This window comes from Thalia democratica, chromosome 7 (assembly GCF_965202585.1).
Source record: "Thalia democratica chromosome 7, ktThaDemo2.hap1.1, whole genome shotgun sequence".
NCBI classification, from domain to species: Eukaryota; Metazoa; Chordata; class Thaliacea; order Salpida; family Salpidae; genus Thalia; species Thalia democratica.
The window spans coordinates 15,740,063-15,765,085 of NC_139171.1; the positions used below are offsets into that span (position 1 = coordinate 15,740,063).

The following is a 25,023-nucleotide window of genomic DNA, read 5'->3' on the forward strand; positions in this document are numbered from 1 at the left end:
AAATATTAAATAACTTACAAAATTTATATGTATGTATATATAATTAGACAAAGTATTATTAAAACTTTATCTTATACTAAACAATTCTACAAGAAAACGGGTTGTGAATTATCATTAATTTAAAACCAAAACAAGAGTTTAATAAAATTAACTTAACCTTAAGACTTCACAGTTGTATGATAAACAGAGTTTTTATCAAGATAATTCCTTATGGTATTGTTGCGTCATAATACGCTAGTCAGAAATATAATGCTGAGGAATGCGTTGCAAACGTGTGGCCGGTTAGCTCAGTTGGTTAGAGCGTCGTGCTAATAACGCGAATGTCGCGGGTTCGATCCCCGTACTGGCCACATATCTTCCTCGTTAGTATAGTGGTGAGTATTCCCGCTATTCAAGTACATAAAGTAAATATTAAGATGCTATACAAGTCTTCGTGGCGCAATCGGTTAGCGCGTTCGACTGTTAATCGAAAAGTTGTACCAAATTCCAGGTTTATTTTGCCTATGTTCTCAAATTCCAGGATTTTTTGCCACCCTACTATTTTGTATATCCAATTAAATATTAGTTATTTGATAACGAGTTTGTATTGAAGGTTAACTAGTAATTTAAAACGAACATTTTGAAGATCATAAAAGATAAGAAATACTTATGTATAAATAAAAAGATAGAATCTCAATCTAAAGAATCGGATGTTTAAAATAACTTAAAACTATTGTAAAAGTGTGAAAGTGAGAAAACACGCTCAGTGTAAAAGTTTTGCACTTTATTTAATGTTTAACAAACAAAAGAACGTCCTCGGGTGGGCACGAACCACCAACCTTTCGATTAACAGTCGAACGCGCTAACCGATTGCGCCACGAAGACTTGTATAGCATCTTAATATTTACTTTATGTACTTGAAAATGTTCTTTAGACTACTAACACTTATTAGAAAAATATTAGATAAATTGAAAAAATATTTGATATATCTTATGTTATTAAAATTTTTGTTATTATTTATTTTGATTAGAAAGAATAAATTCATAATTTTGTTATTAAATAATTAATGGATAACAATACCGATTCCAATAAATTAAATATGCAAAAAACTCCCCGTCGGGGAATCGAACCCCGGTCGCCCGAGTGACAGGCGGGAATACTCACCACTATACTAACGAGGAAGATATGTGGCCAGTACGGGGATCGAACCCGCGACATTCGCGTTATTAGCACGACGCTCTAACCAACTGAGCTAACCGGCCACACGTTTGCAACGCATTCCTCAGCATTATATTTCTGACTAGCGTATTATGACGCAACGATACCATAAGGAATTATCTTGATAAAAACTCTGTTTATCATACAACTGTGAAGTCTTAAGGTTAAGTTAATTTTATTAAACTCTTGTTTTGGTTTAAAATTAATGATGTTTCACAACCCGTTTTCTTGTAGAATTATTTAGTATAAGATAAAGTTTTAATAATACTTTGTCTAATTATATATACATACATATAAATTTTGTAAGTTATTTAATATTTTTATTTCTAAAACTTACATACTAAAAATTTCTATGGGTGTTTACATTTAACTGCGCTTATATTTAATTTGATAAAAATTAAAAAAAATACAAAATCTAGTAGACTTTTTGTTCTAAAACAATTCATTAAAAATTTCGTGTGATATGTTAAAGATTAAATATTTGAAAAAAAATTGTAATGTTACTTTACAAGACTAAAAATACTTTCTTTTTAGATATTCATATTGATTAGTTCTTATAAAATTTATACTGTAACTATTGTGAAAAAAAAGGGTAACAAAAAGTAAGGTGTTAAATTAAGCCAGCTTAATAAATTTAATTGGAGTTAAGTAGCAGTTATTGTTTTCATTTTTAAGAAATTGATTAGTTTGTAACTACAGCTAAATGATTTAATTTGTAATTATTTCTTTTTTTTTAATAAGTTATTTCCAATGTATAATGATATTAAAAAAAAAACTTCTATTAACAGTTCTAATATGTCTTAAGTTACTAAATAAATGTATACTACTTAAATTTACATTTTAACAAGTACTTTTTTTGTGTCATTTAATCATATAAATATGATTAAAATTTTATTGATTATCATAAATTAGATACAAATTGAGCTAACTAAAGCATAATATCAAATTGAGCATTTAAAATCTAACAAACAATTTTGTTTATTTAGAAACGTTAATGAGATTTGAATATTATTTAAGTCAATGTTTTAAAAGAAAAAAGGAAACCTGACCGTTGGATTAAAAGTCCAACGCTCTACCGACTGAGCTAGCCAGGCTCACGACAACCGGTTGATTATTGTGCATATAAAACTGATTATCACGTCATAATGCATAACTGTTGACTTATGAGTTTATAAAAACCAAAATCTTTACTGATATACCATTAAAATGTGTATATCAATTTGCTGATAGTTTTGTAAGTTAAAATAACTTAGTTCTATCTTTAACATTTTTTATTTATTTTCATTTTTATATAATTTCTTAAATATACCATATCTCAACATTAAAGTCGGTACTCGAATACAAACACTCAAAATAATAAATTTGCTTAACCTGAGGTTTATTGGCAAAATAAATAGTAATAATATTTAAAATAAAAACAGACCGTAAAACTTGTTCTTTTAAAAACCTGGAGGAATTTTACTAAAAACATTTTGTAACCCTGCTGTAAAGGTTGTAAAGTAAAAAAAAATCGTTAAGACTCAATAATTCTATCATATAGGAAAAAAACTCAAAAAATAATCAAATTTGAAGTAGCTTAACAATGTCTTTTCAATGTTGTTTTACTACTTACATGGTTGCCACTCGGTCAGGAAAAGTCAGGAAATCAGGAAAAGTCAGGAAAAATTTTAAAAAACGACAAAAGTTAGGAAAAAATGGGTGGTTTTGAAAAAAATTCAGAAAAAGTCAGGAAATTTGATAAAGTTTTGAAAAAGTCAGATTTTGTCAGTTTAAATTTACAAAATTTCTTGTTTTCAAAGCCTTCAAATGGTAAAAATTAGTAAAATATCTTTTTTAAAAATGCAGAAATTTTCTATTAACATATTGAACAAGTACCCTACTTGAACAATCAGATTTTGTAAGCTTTTCAGCATTGATGATCTGTAGCAAGGACACTTTCATAGTGAAATTGTGATATATACACAAAAGTTTATCCAGCATAATTTTAGAATCAAAGTGTTTTTTGTTGAAGTAAATAATTGAGTTTTTTATATTTAAGCAGTTAGTTTAGTATTTTATGTAACAAGTTAATGTGTATACTGAAACGGAATGCAGACCAGATAAAGGAAACCATATCTTCATTAGATGAAGAGGTTGAAGTGCTAAAAAAAACGGAGAAATTAAATTATAGTACATACATTTTAATACAGTATTTGACTAAGTTTTTGTTTGTTTTAAGGTTTTATTTGTAAAAGTTCCTTATATGGCGTTTCGTTTATTTAGATACATTTATGCTAGGAAGTTCTAAAAAACTGTTCCTTATTGTTTTAAGGTTTCAACTGTAAAAAGTTGTTATTTTTTAAAGATTTTACTTGTTAAAGTTCGTTATTAATTCAAGGTTTTAAGTGTATAAGTTCCTTATATGTTGTTTTGTTTATTTAGATACATTTATGCTAGGAAATGCTAAGAAAATGCGTCTTTTTTCAGACAAGCTTTGTTTATAATGTAATAATACAAGTATTTTGCTTATAGAGCTGTTTATTACAAACATCAATCATACACAAGTAGTTTAAGTGAGGTACTGGAAGTTTGATGATAGAATTCAGCAAAAACTGTTGTTTTTAACCTGCATTAAAATTAGGTTGAAAGCTTTATATAATTTCAAGTGTTAGATTATGTATTCTAGATTAAGTTTAATATAAGAGTTTGATTTAGAAAAGTCAGGAAAATTTTGGTAAAAAATCAGGAAAAGTCAGAAAATTTTTCTCAGCTTGATCAGTGGCAACCATGACAGTGTTACATTGAAAATTACAGCTTTTTATCCTAAATCTTTCCGTTATATTCTTTCAATAAAATTAAGCATATTTTATGGTTTTATTTTAAATTTAAACAAATAAAAAGTTGTAGACACACATAATCTTAAGCTTGTAATAAATTTAAGTAAATAAAAAAAGTCAATAATTTAATTTCTTTAATTGAACACTATAGTTGATTTATAACTTGAAATACCTCAGAAAATTAGTATTGATTAAATCTTGATTTTTCAAACTATATCTGGTTAAAAAAACTCAAGTATGTTTCAAACTGTTTTAAAAGTTTAGGCTGTATTGGGTGTTTCTAATTCTCATGCTAGTATCTAATTATCTTTTTAAAGTTCACATTTTTTTTATATGTAGTTTAATTTTTTCACAATTTTTTTTTTCCAGTATTTGAATTTTTTAACTTCGTTTAAAAATATGTATGACTTATTGCACTTGTTAAGTAAATTCTGTGTGAGGTTATAATGTTTAGGAAATTTAGGAAAAGTATTTAACTAAAAAATGTTATTAGGTATTTTTAACGTTTTTATAGTAAGATTTTTCTAAATATAAAAAAAAGTATTTTATAGATAAAACTACATTATAAGGGAAAATAATTGAGCTGAAGTAGTTGTAGCTGAAAGAGCTGAGAACAACAGTTCAGTATACAATTAAAAAAATTTTCACAAAAATAAAGCTTTAGTTTTTTAGACTTTTTCTAGTAAACATAAATATTGACCTTCCTACTATACTTCGGAAAGTATACTTAAATATCAGTCTGAGCTGATCAGAAAAAAATAGTGAATCAGCATTTTTCAGAAGTTTTTATTTTATTTTCATTCATTTAAAACCTTGTTCCTAACCTACCCCACCCAAAAATTTTAATTGTTGAGTAAAAAATAAAGTTTAAATAGTTAAATTTTTTTTTTTGCTGACCCAGCTTGTTTAAGTTTATATTTTAATTAGATTAAACTTTTAGTCTACTAACCGTGTATGTTAAGTGTTACATAGTATTACTATTTCGATTTTTTTCATTTGAAGAATTTGTTCAGGTACTTATAAATCAACCAAATATACAATTTATTTTAAACAATCTATGGTTTTCCTTCTATTTTTTAGACAGAAGAAAATCATTATTTTAACTTTGGTGGTTTTAGTTAGTTGAAAAAAAAAACTTATTATTCTAATAGTAATGTTAAATAAAATAGTTGTTTTTTGTTGATCTCTTTTAGACTTGAAAATTTAAATAAAAATTAGCTAACTTAAACTTGTTTATGGTTTTTTACAAATTTCAAGTGAACTTAACTTTATCCAAAATCTCAGGCTAATTTGTATGATTTGAAAAAAACTTATTACAAAACACTTATTTACAATACTTTTTTATAATCCTTTTACTACTGTAATTATCTTTTTTTTTATTCAAATTAAACTTTAGCCATCAAGCTTGCCTAACAAGAAACTTAAAGATTCAAATTATTTTTTAATTATTTTTTTTAGTTAGAGCTAAAAATTTGCTTAGGATAGTTTTAAAGTTACCAAAGCGCGCAATTTTGGGTACCTGGTGCGTTAATAGTGAGTAGGCTATGAAAAATGTAAATAGATAGAAAGTAATTCTATCAATATTAGTGGCATTATTTTTTTGACAAGTGAATTTTATGTATGTAAGGGAAACCCTGGTAAAAATTAATTCAAACTAGTTGTTTTGCTTCTAATATTGGCAACTTTATTAAAAGACAGAAAATTAAACAGTTATCAGAAAGTTTAACACATTGCTATTGCTAAGTTATTTTTTAGTGAAAATATTATGTTTATTTATAAAGTTTTTCATGAAATATTGAAATATTCATGTCTAAATCAGTCATTATTTGTTAACCTTATCTAAATGAAAAAACTAAAACCAGAAGTAAATAAAGAAAATACTTATACACATTAATATTTAATAAATGTCTATTTCGGATTTGGAGGTTTAAAGTACTTGGTTTTTTAATTTATGTGCAGTATTTAAGTTTCCTAGAGTTTTTTATTTTGTAGTCATTTAAAGACTTAAATATTCAATCATCCTAAATCAGGTTATTTGTAAGATTTTGCATATTAAAAATAACTTTGTTTTTTTTTACAAAATTGCAGGCTAAGATTTTTGACATCAGGATCATTTTATTATAGGAATTTTTTTTCTATAGTTTATCATAATGACTTTAAAGTGCTTAAGGTTATATAACAGTAACACTTTTCAAACCTTGCTCATACTACAAATTTTCAGTTTTATCAAAAATCTGTGCTAGTTTAATATAAATCACATTTGTATTTTGGCCACCAAGCTGACTTTCTTGCTTCTGACAAGAATATTTCTATTGTTGCTTCATTTTTTTTAAATTCAATTAATAGCTACAAAAAAGGTTATTTTCTTGCTCAAGAAAGATTAAATCACAGTTTCCCAAAATTGGCGATTTTGGCTACCTCTGGCATTAACTTTAAATTTGCAATAAAATAAATTGATAATTAGCTAGTCAAGGGCTAATATCTAATAAACAATGACAATATATATTTCTTATTTTGCAAGAGAGTTTATGGAAGTAGGAATTCCTGGTATAAATTAATGCAGGCTAGTTTTTTCAAACTAAATAATGGCAACCCTGTTAAAAAACTATAAAAGGTGATTTAATACACAGCTGTTGCTAGCTTTTTTATTTAACAGTATGCTGTAATGAAGTACTTAATTTACTTGCATTATTCATTGTTTTGTACCCTGAATATGAGAGCCAGACAAAACGACCATATTTGTCAGTGAACTGATGATCACGCCACAACCTAATAAGCAAATCAAAATAAGGGTTGGTATGGTGTGTAAAGTACTGATAAAGACATTGACTTGTGTAGTCAGTTGTATTTTGCAAAGCTATGTGGAAGATCTACTGAAATAATTCTTATTTAGAGCTCTTTTGTGTATGTTTGTTGTCTATAATGTTTAAATATAGAGTTAAACCATGAATTGTATGTTAATTGCTTTAAATTATTTGAGCTATAATTAAATGTTTAATAAATTATTAAGCAGGGTTGCCACAAGGTCAGGAAAAACACAGAAAACCAGGAAAAGTCAGGAAAAATTTAACAAAAAAAAAACAAAAGTCAGAAAAAATAAAGTTTTTTGAAAAAAGGTCAGGAAATTTAACAAAATTGAAGAAAAAGTTAAATATTGGCACTTCAAATTTACAAATTTCCTTATTTTTCAAAGTCTTCAAATGGTAAAAACCAAATAATAGTTCTTATGTCAGGCTTTTTTTTTGCAAATTTTTTTAGAAGTTTAAAAAATTACTCAATATCCAATGCCTTCATCTGGTACAAATATAAAATTATATTATTTAACTGCAAAATTTCCTATTATGGTATTTAACAACAACCCCACTTGAACAAGCAGTTTTTTTATGATATTTGGTATTGATTATCTGTGCAGGGTTGACAATAAAACCTTAATATCTGGAAAAACCGAAAAATCTGTAATTTTTAACAATTTTAACATGTGTTAAGTAATAAAATTTTTATTTGACCAATTTATAATAAACATAAAAAATTTTTGTCATCATTAAAAAATTTTTACAAAAAAACACATTTAATTAATCTTTAAGAAATCTTTTCCATGTTGTTAGACTATTTAACACAATTTTTAGCTGAAACTTTATAATAAACTAAAAATAGACCCTATAAGTTGTAATTCTACAAACCAGAAGCAAATTTTAAATACTTGTTGAAAGTTTGACAGAAATATTTGGCAACCCTGTCTGTGACAAGGAAATTTCCATAGTGCAACTGTGATATATACACAAAAGTTTATATTGCAGAATTCAAGAATTAAAGTGTTTTTTTTTAAGTAAATAATCAAGTTCTTTATAAGTAAATACAAGTTTAGTATTTTTTGTAACAAGTTTATGTGTATACTATACCTCTTTATAACTTTTCAAAGTTGTTTTAGTTCAAATAATATGTTATAAAAGAGGTATATTCCGTTGTAATTTAATTTATTTGTAGTTTGTTTTAAAATTAATTGTAAATGATAAGAGGAAATATATTATATAAAAGATATATAGTTAACTTTTTTATGTAATTTTACAATTACTTAAGTACATTCTTTTTTAACTTATTTTTTATTAAATGATTTTATATTATATGGTTTAAGTAGTATTATATTAGTCCTGGACATGACGTTAAACTGTTCCGGTGCATGACTCAATAACCGAAAGGTTTTTTCGTGCACCAGGTCCTTGGACCAAACTTTTTGAGTGTTTTCTGTCTATTAAGCTAAGTAAACAATATATATAAGCATTACTTGTTTCAAATAAATATTTTATATTATTACCTTTAAGTTGTTTTACAACTTTTTTGCGAAGTCTGGCTATATTTGTCTGATAGAGTTGTTTATTAAGATACATCAATCATACACAAATGGTTCAAGTGATATAATGGAAGTTAGGTTATTGAACTTAGCAATAAACTGTTGTTTTAACCTGTAAAAAGATAAAGTTCAAAGTTTTAGATAGTTTCAAGTGTTTAATTATGTATTTTAGAATAAGTTTAAATTAAGAGTTTGTTTTACAAAAGTCAGCAAAATTTTAGTAAAAAGTAAGGAAACTTTTCTCAGCTTGATCTGTGGCAACCCTGATTAAGCCTTTTCCATTTTTTTTTAACTAAAAGTTTTTATTTTATCTTATATTAGTTATTTTAAATTTTTTCAAATAGATTTAAATAGTCAAAAATCTTAAATCGTTTTACAGTCTACTGCACTAAAATTTGGTTTATTTTTAAGTTTCACTTTTTCCAAGTGATTTATAAAAGTTTTTAAAATAACTTATATTTCAAAAATAGATATTTTGTAATATTGTTTTGTTGTTCTTTTTAAAAATACTTCTCAATTAGTCCCAAACTGAACTATTTAATAGTAACTGCTACTTCTCAATATGTTTTGTCTGGTTTATATAAGTTATTCTCAATGAGAACCTTTTATTTATAAATTTATAAATAGGTTAATAGTTAATAAGTAGAATTTACTTGTAGTGAGTAGTACTAACAAATTGGGTGTAACACATTCAATATTTTGTCTAAAAAGATCTTTATAAAATTATCATGGAAAATTGAACTATTTATGTCTAAATCATTTATAACTTATATTTTTTTATCATAATACTAAAAAATTAAAACTTTATTTCTACATAATAATTAAAGAAATAAATCATGGATTTTGTTTTAGAAAACACATCATTTTGTTACAGAACTTTAAAAAATGTCAGTGTCTTGTAGAATTTGTCAAGAAGATTTAAACTTCTGTACTGAAGAAATTTCAGTTTTGAACTGCGGACACATGTATCACAACGAATGTCTTCAGCGATGGTTAGATACCAATTCAACCTGTCCTGAATGTAGGTCTGCAGTTACAAGAAACAATTTTGTGCGAAAACTTTACCCTTCTAAAAAAGAAGATGCGGAATCAGTATACAAAGGAACATCTGATGAAACTAAAAGCGTTTTAAAAGTTAATGAAGAATCTTCAAAAAACCTGCAAAAGATGTTTACCGAAAGAATTGTAAATCTTGAAAATAAAAACTTAGAGTTGGAAAATAATTACAAAAAAGTTATGAAAGATCTGCAAAAGGTTTCAGATGAAAAAGAAAATTTGCGCTCAAAATTGGACAATGAAGAACTGAAAAACAAAGTTTTAATATCCCAAATAAAAAAATTAGAGGAAAAGCTGTCTTCAGTGATTTGTTTGAATGAAGATGTAATAAGTACAAGTTAGTCAATATTTATGTGTTATCAATGTTTTTGATATTTTTCAACATGTTTCATATTAATCTATAGAATGATTTTAGGTGTGTAACAAATTAATTTTGTTTCTTAGTTTGCTTTACAAACTAGTTATAATACTTCTTTCATCTAGAAGGTACTAAAATAAAAACTTGGGCTTATACTTGATATAAAAACAAGTACTGATAAATGAATAGCACAGGGGTCGGCAAATTGGGGCCCACGAGCATATAAATGTGACCTGCTGAGCAAAAATTCATTTTAAGTAATTTTTTTTTGTATTTTGGTTTAACTTGTTTAATCTCGTTTTAAGCCCCTGTATAACATTTTAAAAAAATTCAAAGACTTTACTGCTTTAATTTAAAATTGTGAAAGACAGATTAGCAATCCATCAGGGCTTTTTTCTCAGTTTCATAATAACTTTCTTCTTACAACAGCAAGTAATTATCTAAAAAAAGAAAGTTGAGAGTGCTTGGATTTAGTATGTTATTTATATAATACCTATTTAGTAAACAAACTCAATGCAAATGTTTACCATTTTATACAACAGTTATGAACAGTAGTTAACTAAGATATCATTTCTTTACAGTTTTGGTTTTTTTAATGTTTTTTATTCCTAAGTTTATTTTATAGATATTAACTACTAAATGTTATATTAAAGAGTGCACAAAAACATTTAAAATAACATAGTAACAACAATTAAAGTTCATTTTATTTTGGTTTTGACACATTTTGATTTTTAGAGTTCTTTTGTGCACTTTCAATTAATTCCTATGCCCACCAATGTACAAAGGTGCTCATATTTTAAACCACTTTTAATTTAATAACTAAGTTAGATTAAGTTTAGTATATGCATAATTTCAAAGATTATTGTTTCTTCATGTAATATCTAAGTGTGTACAACCACAATTAAAACTATACATATAACATAAATTAAAACAGTTTTTGTTAGGTATATGTTTTCATTTTTCAAACAATGTTTAATGGCAATTTAAGTTAATTTTAAATGCGTTGCGTAATAATATACACAAATGCTGGTTTTTGTAAATACATATTAAATACAAACAAGACTAAAGGATAGTAAACTTATTAAGTTTGTACATTGTAAATCAAAATAATTCAAGTTCAAGCAAATAACCAACTAAACGTTTCCACACACTCAGACTATGACTATTTGAAGATTTCAAATCTAAGGCCAAATTATTATTAGTTAATTTTTTAGCTTGAATTTTGTATACGAAAATATTAGGCTAGTTTTTGGTCACTCAAGCTACCTTTTTTGCTTTAAAGAGTGGCAATTTAAACTAATGATGTTTGTTTTGTTCGATCTACAGTGTACATTTTTATTTAATATATGTTACATTTAAAACCTTGCAGCCAATAAAATTTGAAATATTGTCTATGTTAATTGTATACATAAAGGTGTATACAATCAGTGTTGTTAAAAAATTAAAAACCCGGAAAAGGTTAAAATTTGACAACTTATGCTTAAAAATCTTAAAAAATCTTGAATTTGAGATTTTTATGTAAAAAACTTAAATTTTAAACGTTTTAAAAAACACATAGAATCTACCACATAAAATTATTTTTTATTAAAAAACACATCTAAAGTAGCTTGAAAATCTCTTTTTAATATTGCTATGTTATTTAAGATATTTATTTTACCTTTAATTTAGTTTTATACTTAATGTAGAAGCTAAAAATGTACTTTCAAAATTTTGCTATTGGTGCATTGCACCTTTGCTTCTAAAATCTCTTTGTCTATTGTTGTGCTTTGCATTGAACTAAACTCAAAAATTCTTCTAAAATGTCAAAGTTAGTAACAATACCACTTATAAAACTACTCAGATTACTAATATTTGTTGTATCAGTGCTTTCATCTTAACAGATTGATTAAAGTCCTCACTTGATTTATTCAGGTTTATAATCTTCAGACATTTCTTAAACACGACTTCTTATTGTCATTCAAGAAATAAACAAAAAGACTTTACTACCGCCAACACAAATTTTTAAAAAAAGTTTAAAATTCTAAAGGGTAACTTCTTTTTAGTCATAAATTTTGCTACTTCATAACTTTCCTTAACAATTTTTCTGGTCAGTCTTTAGTTACTGAAAATATTCATGTGCTTTGTTGTAACTGACTTAAGCGATACGTTATTTGTATTTTTCCCAAAACACCTAACAAACGTTTTTTAATTTATATAGCTTTTCTTACATTTCACACTTACTCATTTAAATGCAATATTTTAATTTCAGATAAAGAATTGCTTAATACTCAATAAAAAATAACTTTTCTACTTTATTAATGACTTAATAAATTCTTATAATTTTGTTAAAAAAATAAAGAAACCTATTTGTCCATTCTAGCTGACTTAAAATATTTTTCTGCTATACTTTTTACTCCCTGTTAATAAACCTCGTTACATTTTTTACAAATAGATATTTTTCAAAAACTCAGGTGTGTGTTAAACTTTTATATCAACAAATTTTAAACAAATCTTAGAAAACTCATAACATTTTTTATGACTGTAGTGCAGATTACTTATTGTATTTTTTTCTTGTCTACTTAAAAATTTAGTAATTTTTTGAAAACTGATGTTTTAGTTAGGTATTTAAGCTTGATTAAGATCAAGTTTTTAGCTTTTTTAACTTTTATAAACTTAGGCTGGTTTGATATAACTCAGACATTTTTGCTTTTAAAGTGGCAACCATGTGGATGACAAATTAATTACTAATAATTTATCTTATTAAAGTATTCGAGCATTAACTATGTAAATAAATTGTTTTAGCTTTTCTACAATACAAATAGGTACTAGTTTTATTTAGATAACTAACTACTGAAGTTTTTAAATAGTAGAAACTATTTAATACGCAAAAATCGTTTTCAAATGTTAATATTTTTTTAACTTGAAAAGGTGGCTCAAAATATGAAAAAATGTATAAAAGTGACCAAAAAATTTTTTTCAAGCTCGGTTTTTATAGAGAGTTAGATTGTAAGTAATATAAAAATTATTGAGCTTAGCTTATTTTGTGTTTTAAAAAGCACATAGTTTATTAAAACTTAAGTATTATAGTAAATGTGAATTGTATTTCAATAAACATTTATAATTTAAATATAAAATATTCGTAGCTAAAAGTTATTTAAAATAATAAAATGAGTAAAAGAAAAACTTTCTCTAGTGTGACTAAAACTAAAACCAAAATTTTATTAAACTTTACTAAAACTAAAATTTTGGCCCGATAATATTTAAAAAACTTGAAGTTTTGCCCGCGAGCACCAACTGCCTGCTGACTCCTGGATTAGCAATTAAAATAAAAAATAGTTTAAGCCCCCAATTTTTTCAATTTCTATATTTTAAACTATTTTTACCAGTAAAATTTGAACTCTTTACTTTTACTTTGCTTAACACACGATTAAATTGATCATCATGTTAGCATACAACTTGTATTTGTAAGAAAATCAGCTCAAACCCGAAAGCTAGCTCGTAAGGCAAAAATTTAGTAATAAACATGAGGTAAAAGATACGATGACATATTGAAATTTTTTTTTTTTTTAATTTTGTTTATTGATAAACACAGGTTCAGATTGTACCAACTTATGTTAATTACTTAAAATCTTAACTCTTTTTTTTCAAAGTGTCATAACTGTATACTAGGGTGCTTTTTTTACAATGATTTTTGAGTGATCAGCCAGCAAATTTTAAATTTTCGGAAATATAATAAAAACACCTTGTGCAAAATTTTAGATGATTGGAACAAACTTTTACTTTGGCGATTATCTGAAAATCACCTTCATGCAAACTGTCCTGGACTTTAAAAAATCAACATTTGAATATTTTTAGTGGCTATTCGCAAAAGTACAATGTGCCGATTTTAAAACGATTTAAAAAAAGTATTATTGTAACACTTTCCTTAAAAAAAAATATGCGTAAAAAGACCTAAAAATGGATATAAATTACATAAAATCGAAAAATGTCTCAAAAAGATTTTTTTTAAACCATCTGAAATTGTTCACAAAGTATATTTGTGATATCTCGCAACATGTAAAAAAAGTTCAGATAAAAATTTTAAAGATAAATTTTTTGGATCCTATACACTTTGCATTGTGTTGGCTTTTATAAAATTAATTGGTGCCAAATAGAAAACATTTTCAAATCGTCTAAAATTTTGTACAAGGTGTTTTTATGATATTTTCGAAACATGAAATTTTTTCCAGCCGATAACTCAAAAGTGGTGTATAAATAAGCACCCAATTGTAAGCTGATTTCATTCTTAAAATTATCAAAAAAAATATTTTTTTTGGCCACTACTCAGATGTCAATAACGTTTATTAATTAAATTGTCGGTACTACTAAATTATTATTACAATATATTTAAACCCTTTAATGTTCTTTACCACTCAAAACAACACTACTAAAATTTAATAGATATTTTTTTAAATAAAAATAGAAATTATACTTTGCACGATTACTAATTTTTGTTTTTAAGACAATTTAAACGCATTAAACGTAAAATAAAAATAAAATTAGGTGAAAAAGTAAAAGATACCGAAGATGATCGAACAGAAGCAAAAGCCATCGTGGTTGTAAGTTCCTACTACGAATACAGTTACCAGTATCTTATAGATGATAAAAAGTGGGTTAGAATAAACAAATATCCACAGTTAGTAGGTGATATTGGTGGGATTTATAAAATCAACAACAAAGTATACGTAGTTGACGCAAAAGGAATTTCAACACTAGACAACGAGTTTTACAAGCTACCAACAGGTGACGAGTATAGTTTATGCTTTTCATGTCTAGCTGGAGACAACTTATTGGTTTGTCAAGAGTTTTATGAAAAACCATTTTGTAAGTTGTTTGACACTAAAAACAAAAAAGTTGTTGATTTTAGTTTTCAGACCATAAAAAAACAAAAAACCTCATGTTTTTCTGTTGTTCATTACTTAAATCAATTTTGGATTATTGGAGGAAAGGAACCCAATTACGATAATGAAGGAGCATGCCCAGAATCGGTCAACACAATACAAATGTACGATCCAATTTCAAAAATTACTTCGTTATCACCATTGAAAATGGTGCAAGCAAGATCAAATCACCAAGTCATCGTTTACAAAGATAAATTGTTTGTGTTTGGTGGAGAAGAAAAACAACTAAGTTCACTGAACTCCGTAGAAATGTATTGTCCAAAAACAAACAAGTTTATCTTGATGGCTCCAATGAAACACGCTAGAAGTGATTTCGCTTGTTGCAGGGCTGGAAACCTCGTTTATGTTATTGGTGGATCATACTACTTCCCAAAATCTATGGAAATATACAACCTAGACACGAATGTTTGGACAGATGGTGTTGACTCACCTGGATTCGATTGTCACCTGTATTTATATGCTTGTGCTGTTAACAATTATATCTGCTAATAAGTATTTTCTAGTATCGTTATTAAAAGCTTTTGCTTAAAGATATAGTATACAATTGCTAAGAATTTAATTCAGATGTTCTATTTTCTTTTAAACTATTTTAAATTATTAAAACTTTATAAAAAGTTATTCTAATTTCCTTTTGCTCTTAATAACTTTACTCCTCTTTTTTTGAGTTTTTCCCATCTTTTATTATTACATCCCACATTTTACCTTTAAAATACTTTTTTTCTTGAAACTGAAAATTGTTTGGTTAAAATAAACGTTTTCTCTTACATTAGTTATAAGTTTTATTTTCATAACTTAGCTGTTTATTAAGTTAAATTATAAAAAGATATGAGTTAAATATTGGTGAGTTAAACTTTAAAAAAATTGTTTCAAAAACAAAAAAATTAAAATTTCTTCATAATACTTTTAACATAACATTTTAAGAAGTATTTCTTGAAGTTTTGATATATATGAAGCTACTAGTGACACTAGTATTGTTCTTATTAACTTACAATAATTATTTAAGCAATTAAATATCATTTAAAATAATCACTTCTAATGTTTGTTAACATTTTATGAACATATATTAATTTAGCGACTTCTTAAAAGAATTCAATGATCTTCAAAACTTCAAACCATCGATCAAAATCTACAGGTCCTAAACCTTTACTTTCGTGTGCCGTGAGAAAAGCTTGAGTTAACAATGTTTGCTCACACCAATTTGATTCTTTCATGTATGGCTACTATGGTTACAGAAATAAGTATTATTAAAGACAATTGCTATAAACTAACTAAAAAAAAAGAACGGAATTAAAACCGACAAAACTTTAAAGAGTTGTAGTAACAGTAGTTATAGAATTTAACGAACTTTAGAATCAGTTTTTGCCATAAAACTGCAAATGTAGTATAACGATGGTTCCATTTAAAGTTTGAAAAAATATATATGTATCTTGAACACTTTTATCAAATAGAGCTTTGTGATACTTGTTTTGATGTTAGTAGTGGTATAATTTTCTTATGCAATATTAAACTAGTTTCATTTACTTGAATGTTTAAAGGAAGTTGTATATTTTTGTTAACATAAAATGAAGAAAATTTTTATTTGTTTATAACCGATAAAAGCTTAAAAAAACTTAAAAAGAATACCATCTGCATACAACATAAATAAAAGTATGCTAGTAGTTCCCAGTTTACTTTAGTATTATTTTTACAGTTAATATGAGTTTTCAAACATTTAAAGAACAAGTTTACAGCAACGTATTAAACAAGTTTTAATTTTAAGTTATAACTTTATTATTCCAAACATTTTTTTTTAAATAATAATGGTTAGATGTAAATATATCAAACATTGTTGTGTTTATTATTTGTATGTACCACAATTAAACTAATAGTCAGTTTTGACCTTAATTACTTTACACATACTTTAAAAATATTTTAAATTTAGTGTTACGAAAATTATTCTTAAAAGAAAACTAAAAATCATGGAATGCCATCAAAATTCATAAAGTTCAAAAATAACTATGACAAATAAAGATAAACTTTGACATGCAGAGGAATAACGATGTTTTAAAAAAATAAAAATCCATATTTATTTCGTTTTATAACGTTTTTTTAAATATTAGGGTTGAAAGTGTGCCCTGCAAACAGTCAAAACTTGTCGCGAAAAATTACTTTGAATGTTATACCAGATATCCTAATGTTAAATATGAACTACAAAAAAAAACCTATTTTTAATAATAATAATAATATTTTAAACTTGCACTTGATAACTCAGCCACGTCATGAAGAGTTAAAATTAAAAATAACAATTAAGAGAGTTTTTATTTGTTAAAATTTGACCGCGACTACCAAATTCCTACTGATCAATGTTTTAAACTTTTACTTTTTAAAAGTTGTTTCTTAAGGAGTTTTATACAAGTAAAGCTAGTAAATGTTTTTATTTAGCCTTCAGAAATTAATGTTATGTTTAAATGTTTAAATAAAATACTAAATGTCATTTAATTAAATAAAAAAAATATATATAGATACAACTGATCAAAAATAATCAGTTTAATAGGATTAGTATCTAGTAGAAAAAAAAATTGAACTTAATCGTATTTAACAAGTTTTCGTTAAATGTTTTTGTTTTTTTTTCTAAGTACGTTTATTTAAATTAAAACCAGAATTTTCTAGTATATGAACCAGTAGCGTAGCGTGGTATTTTTGTTAAGGGGTTTCGCAAAATTTACTCACTGCAAAAAAAATCTTCGAACTTAAAACTTTTGTTTTAAGCTATATAAAAGCCTTATTATAAGTACTTTAATTAGAATAATTTTACTATATAAAAAAGACTAAGTTATTTTTCAAAAGAAAAATTATTTAATTCAAAATTAAGAACTTTTGGAACTACTGTAGTTAATTTTTTTATAATTAAAATTCAATTATAGTTTGCTATACTTGTGAAAATGTAAAATAACCAACATGAAATTTATACTCAACTTCTTATAAATAAACAACAACTTTTACATTAAAACAAAATCTTTTGAAAGTATGTAAGAAAACATTAACTAAGTTGTTAATATCTTATAAAAAATTTATATAAAACAGGTAAAAAATATTTTAAATAAATAGCAAATTAAAAAATAAAGTTTATTCATGCCTAGCAAAAATATGTTAAACAAACTACAGATAATAATAATTATACATATTAACAAAAAATGTTCATCTAAAACATGTAATAATTTACAAAAAGTTAAAACTTTTTCCAATACAAGTAAAAAATAGAATGCAGAGTTTAGTCAGGCTTTGAGAAACATAGCAAAATCTATTTAGTAGTTCACTTATTGCAAACTAAAAATAAAAGTTAAACAAACACTTTAAAAATAATTAGATTTAATTTAAACTTAATTTTCATTTTTGTTAGAAAAACTTTAGTTTAAAATATGCATAAACTTTAAATTAAAAGAAATATTGATAAATAAAATTTAGTCACACTTAGTTTTAATACACAAAATAAACAAGGAAGTTAATGTATATGTATAACAGTTCACTATTTTTAAAATTTCAAAACTATAGCTTGTTTAAATTTTTTACAAACTAAAACATAATAATAAAAAACAATTAAAAAAAAAGAAACATCTAGAAACCTTTTAAAACCAAAAAAGTTTAAAGCTTAAAAGTTTATATTGTTTATTAGAAAACATTAATAAAAGCTCGTTTTAATAGACTTTTTTTAAAATTCATATGTAGTTTTCTTAAGCTTTGTTAATCATAGATCTATAAAAATTTGTTGATAAAATTTAGTAAAAAAATAATATTTTACTAAAACTTATAAAACAATTTCATAGAACTAAATTTTTTAGCAATATTAACATCTGGTGTTGGTCTGCTATTTTTCAACTTGATGTTTTTAACTTCAACAACTAGCAACATAATTTTTTGTTTTTTTTTTTTTTGCAACATTCTATACTATATCACTGATACTACTTTCCATATTTGTTTTACCACAAATCTAAATGATAACTACAACATCTGTGCGCTTTTTGAGGGTAAATTCTAATGTAGTTTAAAAATAATATAATTTTTTTTTATGAAGTTTTTATTTAAAGCCGGTACACAATTATCTCTACGCACCGGAACCTGACTATGTATATTTGGTATTCAAAAATTCGTTTAACTTTATGGATACTACATAAACAAAGTTAAAAATTAACAAATTAAGCAGAGAAATTAAATACTTAAAAGATAAAATTAGACATTATATATACTTTCTTTTAGGTTACACGCATGCGCCAGTGCACCTCCTTTCGCTACGCCCCTGATACGAACCATATTTACTAAAAAAATCTTTCGCATGCGGGTCGTAAAAGGTAAGTTTTTATTGGTCATGTAGCTTGGTCGTTAAACTATATAGTTATTAGCAAAGGTTCAAATCAAAACATTTAACTCTTGAAACTGTGTACAGTGAATAATTAAAGAATAAGCTCTGTACAAACTAGATTGTAATAAAAAGTTTTGCAATAAGTTTTCAAATAAAGTTATAAGTTAGTATAGCACTTGTGACTTTACAAGTTACAAAATCTCTGATATATTAAATTAAAGCATTGTTTTATCACAGATTTCATTGAATGTTTTTTAGTAATATAACTATAAACATATTTTTTGTGTTTAAATATTTTAATTCAAAGCATTATGTCTTTATTAGCTTTTAAAATGTTAAATATAATGTCATAAACATACTTTAAGTAAGCCATCATGCTATAACCATCCGACCTAATAGTATTATAACAATATGACCTAGGGTCATTACATTTAAGAGAATTAGTGTCATTATAAACACCTAACCTAACGTCATAACGATCTGACTTACTGTTGTTAAAGCGACTATAACAACTTGTAATAGTGTTATACTAATGTGACCTACGGCTATAACAATCTGACCCACTGGCATTGTAACTAACTGACCTACTGGCGTTGTAGCGGTCTGTCCTAATATTACTATAATGTGCAGGATTACTGTCGTTATAACTAAAAGTTTTATTATGGTTACGAGGGGTAAAGGACATGTTAGGGTAGTGAACAGGGAAAAGATAAATATAACAGTATGTTTAATACGCTACTAAAATCTTAGTAATTGTATAAATGCTGTTTAACTATAAACTGCTTTGGTTGGCTTTTAACAAAATGTTATAAGGTCTTCGGGCAAAATTTATATAAATTAAAATACCCTAAGAGTAAGTATCTAACAACTTTAATAATATTAGTAAACTCAAAAACTAATATTATTAGTTTTCGATCTAGTTAAAAAAATAGTTTTAAGTTAAACAAAATATGTGTTACAACAATTCTCAAACTGAGTAAACACAATAAAATATATATTACGATTTAAAACTACAAATAGTAATATAGGTTAAAGACTTACGTTGCAGCAAAGTTTAAACAAGTAAAACACACTACGACAGGTTTGAAACTATACAAAGAAGATGAGATAAGAATGATCGAATGTAGAACGTTGCTGCTAAATCAAGCAAGATCTGAACTTCAACTGAACATTAGAAGATGCGAAAATTTGTAAAATAACGAACTGGAAACAATCTAAAAGATGACACGATGCTGGCTACTTAACCCTAGATTGTTTAGAGCGCTCCAAAATAGGCAAACTCGTGTTTTTATACAAAGTTAATTCAAGAGAATTTGCTTTTCTTTCGGGAAAAATTTATATTTGCGCGAAATTTCCTATACTTTAGTTAAGTGCCTTGTAACACACTTTTAAGGCTGGAAAATCTCATTTTTAATTTGACGGTGAATACTCGGAAAATTGTGTGCTTATCAAAAGAATAGGTCGGGACAATGTCCTTACAATGCTCTAAGAACTTATAAATTAAGTCTAAACTAGTCCACGTCTTACTTAATTGTTGTTCTACAAGTTTCAAATATCTTCTTTTAATCTAAAAAGATTTTTTTGTAAACTAGTTCAAATTAAAACTGTTAATGCTACTTACCGAAAAGTTACCGATAACTATTTTCCGATTAAAAAAAGATTCAGGGTTTCCGTCAGTAATAATAAATATAAAACAGGGAGTAGTTCGCTGTGTTTTTTCAAAACTACTTTTATTTGTGTGAACAGAACACCGAGTAATTAAATAAGTTATAAAAAAACGTGTGATCCACAGTGGGCTAAAAATATAAGTCAAACTGATTATTTTGTTGAGTTAAATATCAAAACTTACAATGTATAAAATTTAATTAAAATAAATCTATTATTTTATACAGCTTCTTATTTTTTTCTCATCTTATAAGAAATAAATTAGTTTGAATCTAACTAGCATTTGCCTTTTTCTGTTCAATTTCAACAGATTAAAACGAAGACAGCTGGTACGCTCGTGCTGATAAAGATCAATAAAAACATCAGCGAAAGTCTATAGAGCCTAAACCTGGAGAATTATTTTGTATGCCGTGAGACAAACTCAAGTTAAGCATGAAGTGATTTTTCCAATTCGATCATCAGACAACAAGCCTTCGGAAGACTAAGACCAATTTTAGTCCTTAATAGGACTAATTAGTCAGCCAGAAACAAAAAATGTACAGTCATCCTACAAACCGTTTAACATACTTTTACACGAAGCAACCGTTTATATACACTGTAGACTTTCGCTAAATGTTACGTTAGTCGTATTCAATACGAGCGCACCAGCTGTTTTGCTTAGTGGACAATGTGTTTAAGGTTGCACGGCAAAAAACAATGCTGACATCATTGATCGATACCAGTAAACAGTTGCTGCATTTAAAAACATGATAAACTATTTTTAAGTTTATGACTGTAAGTTTTCCGGTTGCGACTGACTGATAAGTCCGCTTAAGGACGTAACCTGTCTCAGTCTATTAAAGGCATGTGGTCTGGTAATTGAATTTATATGATCAAACCTATTTTAAATATACTTTGTATCACATTTCTTGAGAACAGTAGAGTGTACAATGTACAAATACAAACATAGTTCATTAAAATGTCAAATTATATATTTCCAACTTAAATAGAAGAACAAAATTAAGTTACTTTTAAAATGATGCTTTTATAAACTTTATTAAACGTTTCAATCTCTAGCTTCAAAATGATGTTTTGGAAAACCTTTAAAAACTTTTCAATCTTTAGCTTCAAAATACCTTTAGTTTTTTGTTTTGCTGGTCCTCTAACATATATGATTTATTAAATATAAATATTAAGTTTTCTTTAGAACTCTTTGTGGTCTTCAGCAAAATAACAATTTAATATAATAAAACATATACTTTTACATTGGGTGTACGACTGTTTAACTCAGAAAATTCAAACTCTAATAATTAAACTTTAATAAATCTGAGTTTTATTAAATATCTCTTTTAAAAATAATTGTAATATTTTTTTTTTTACTTTCATTTACTTAATTAGACTTACATGAGAATTACGATTATTTGTTTAGACATGTCTAAACTAAGTTTTAAACCTTATTAAAGTGTAGTATTTTATGTATATATTAGTTATCTGTTTTACAGTTCTTATTTTTATTTGATTTTTTTACTGTTGTCACTTTCTATTTAACCCTACGTTTTATATTTTGAGATGTTGCCCCTTCAATATATTTTAAATAACAATATACGTTCAAAAATATCATTAATTAAATGATTTTTACTTTATAAAGTTCTTTAGTTTAATGTTTTAGTTGCTCGTTTATATTTTGATGAAAATATCTAGATTTAGGGAAATATATGGAATGCAATATCAAAAACAAAACATAAAATTAAATAAAAGCAGTAGTTTATAAATAAGGCATTGTTATTTTAAGTTACTATATAATAAGAAATATGTTAACTATTATGCAGTAAGTTTTTATATGTTTGAAAAAAAGTTTAACTAAACTTTAGAAAATTAACATTTATTACAAAAAATTACAAAGTAGTACTTGGCACTAAAAAGTTTAGCCAATAATTTTTGGTAAATAATAATTAAATTGTCATATAAGTTCTTATTGTATGTTTGAAAGTTTAAGAAAAATTTTTAAGTTGATACATAATATCTGATAAAAAAAATTAAGTTATTTTTCACTTGCACTTTAATAGCATGTGTTTTTTTTTTTTATTAATTAAAAGTATGTATATTAATTAAATCTTAGTATTTTGTGTTCTTTTTTTTATTACACACTTTTTTTTTATTCAAAACAAATTAGTTTTTTATAAGCTCTTAGTGTTTAAAGTAGGGTTAAAACACTTCTGCTGTTGAGAATCAGACGAAGCAGCATTTTATACATAACCGATAGTTTTGATTGGCATACAGAATTTCAGGAAGCTTTGCTTTTACAAAACTAAAAAATATTGGTAATTGTTCCATCTGAGGCACATTTACCAGTAAAAGATAATAGATAGGAAGTTATAACTATAAATTTTAAAGTTATTACAATACAACATACTAAAAATTCATACATTACGTAGTATTATAATTAATAAACTCTTTAAAAGAATAATTATCGAAACTATTTATACTAATAAGAAAGTTAGCAAAACAAGAATATGATACTCAAGATAAACTAGTTATAATTTAAAAGTGCTTTGATTATGTTACAGCTGATCTTTGAAAAAAAATGTAATTTTGTCAATTCTATATTTATTTAAAGACAGAAAAAAACATAAATACTTCAAGAAACGTTATTTAATTAAACGAACATAGATTTTGATTAGGTTAGTTGGGAAAGCTTTACAGATGGTAGCTAATTTCTTAAAGCTAATTAATTAACTCTTAAAATACCTAAAGCTAAACAATCTAGTAGGTAAAATTTAATATAAATAAAATAGAACAGCTAATTAATAAAAGACACATACAATAATCTAAAACAAATTAAAGTAAGAACTACAAATACTATCAAACGATTAAATTATAATGTTATACATATTTATAATTTTTCTTGAGTATATAATTTTTTACTTACTTATGTATCTATCAGTGGCGTAGCGTGGTATTTTGTTTAAGGAATGCGCAAATTTTTTCTCAAAAAATCCCCTAAATTAAAACTTTCGTAATAAGCTATAAAAATTTCTTTTTATGAGTAATATAATTGAAATAAATTCATTTAGTAAAATAAGTTCGAATTAACTGTTTTAAAAAACACTTATATATTACAAAATTAAACAATTAAAAACTATATAACTTTGATTAGAATTACTTGTACTTACACAAATAAAACTTATTTAATAAAAATTGTTTTTATACTACTTACAGTAAACTTTATATCTTTGAAAATGAATATATTCAATAAAACGAAAGTATCTGTTTTATTTACAAAAAAAAATATCAATCTTGTTAATATACAATACAACAGTGATAACAACACCTCATTGCACATAATTTGAATAAGGTTACACAGAAGTTAAAATAGACTAACTTTATAATAGTTATTACAACTTATAAAAACTTTGTTAAATAGTTAAAAGTATACTTTTTAAATTTAGTTCATCTGATTGTATATATTTAAAATAAAAATCAAAAATAAAGTTTATTTCTTATAGGCCGACACGCTTTTTTTGTATGTTTACAAAAATAAGGACCCGAAAACTAGCAGTAGTCTTAACCAGAGATGGTAAAATGCTAATAGTTACTATGGTCATTCAGCATTGAAGCGTATAAACTTTGGTTTGTTTTAAGTTAGTAATTTCACGCTCGAGTAAACAAAGCAAAGCTTTTTAACATGTCTGGTCTTAACATTTATTGTAGCATAAAAAAAAACTTGTAAAATTGTTTAATTTCCTTTAAGCGTGACGTATTTTTGTAAACTTTTTGTAGAAAAATCTGCCATAAGTTTATACTACTGCGGTGCACTAATTAGTTGCGTTCTTTTTAGTCTAAATTCTTATTAACCTAATGAAGTTAAAAAAATTTTCCTTATGGAGTTTTTCATCAACATCGGTATATTGGGTATTTTCCCTATCTTGTCACTAATTAATATTCAAAGTTTCGTTTAATTTTTCGAGTACTAGATAAACAAAATTGAAAAAAATGCAAATTAAGCAGAGAAAATAAACAATATAGGATGAAGACATTACTTTCTTTTTTTTTACTTCTTTTCTTTTTTTTTGATGGCACGCATGCGCCAGTGTCCCTCCCCACGCTAAGCCTCTGGTCAGACATGTTAAAAAGCTCTGCTTTGTTTACTCGAGCGTGAAATTACTAACTTAAAACAAACCAAAGTTTATACGCTTCATTGCTGAATTACCATAGTAACTATTAGCATTTTACCAACTCTGCCTCTGGTATCTATATAAAACAAAAAAGAGTCAGAATATAGTTCTAAACACATTAAAAATTTAATATGTAATGTTAACACTTATTTAAAAACTTAAGCCTCTCTTTTT

At 25.6% G+C, this 25,023-nt stretch overlaps 2 non-coding genes across 2 annotated transcripts; one reads left to right on the forward strand and one right to left on the reverse strand.

Annotated features, from left to right (window-relative positions):
- Nucleotides 1-276: 276 nt before the first annotated feature.
- Nucleotides 277-350, forward strand: Trnai-aau (transfer RNA isoleucine (anticodon AAU)). The gene has a single exon. It is a non-coding gene; the product is annotated as a tRNA-Ile (tRNA).
- Nucleotides 351-1,167: 817 nt separating this feature from the next.
- Nucleotides 1,168-1,241, reverse strand: Trnai-aau (transfer RNA isoleucine (anticodon AAU)). Its single transcript has one exon. It is a non-coding gene; the product is annotated as a tRNA-Ile (tRNA).
- Nucleotides 1,242-25,023: the final 23,782 nt, after the last annotated feature.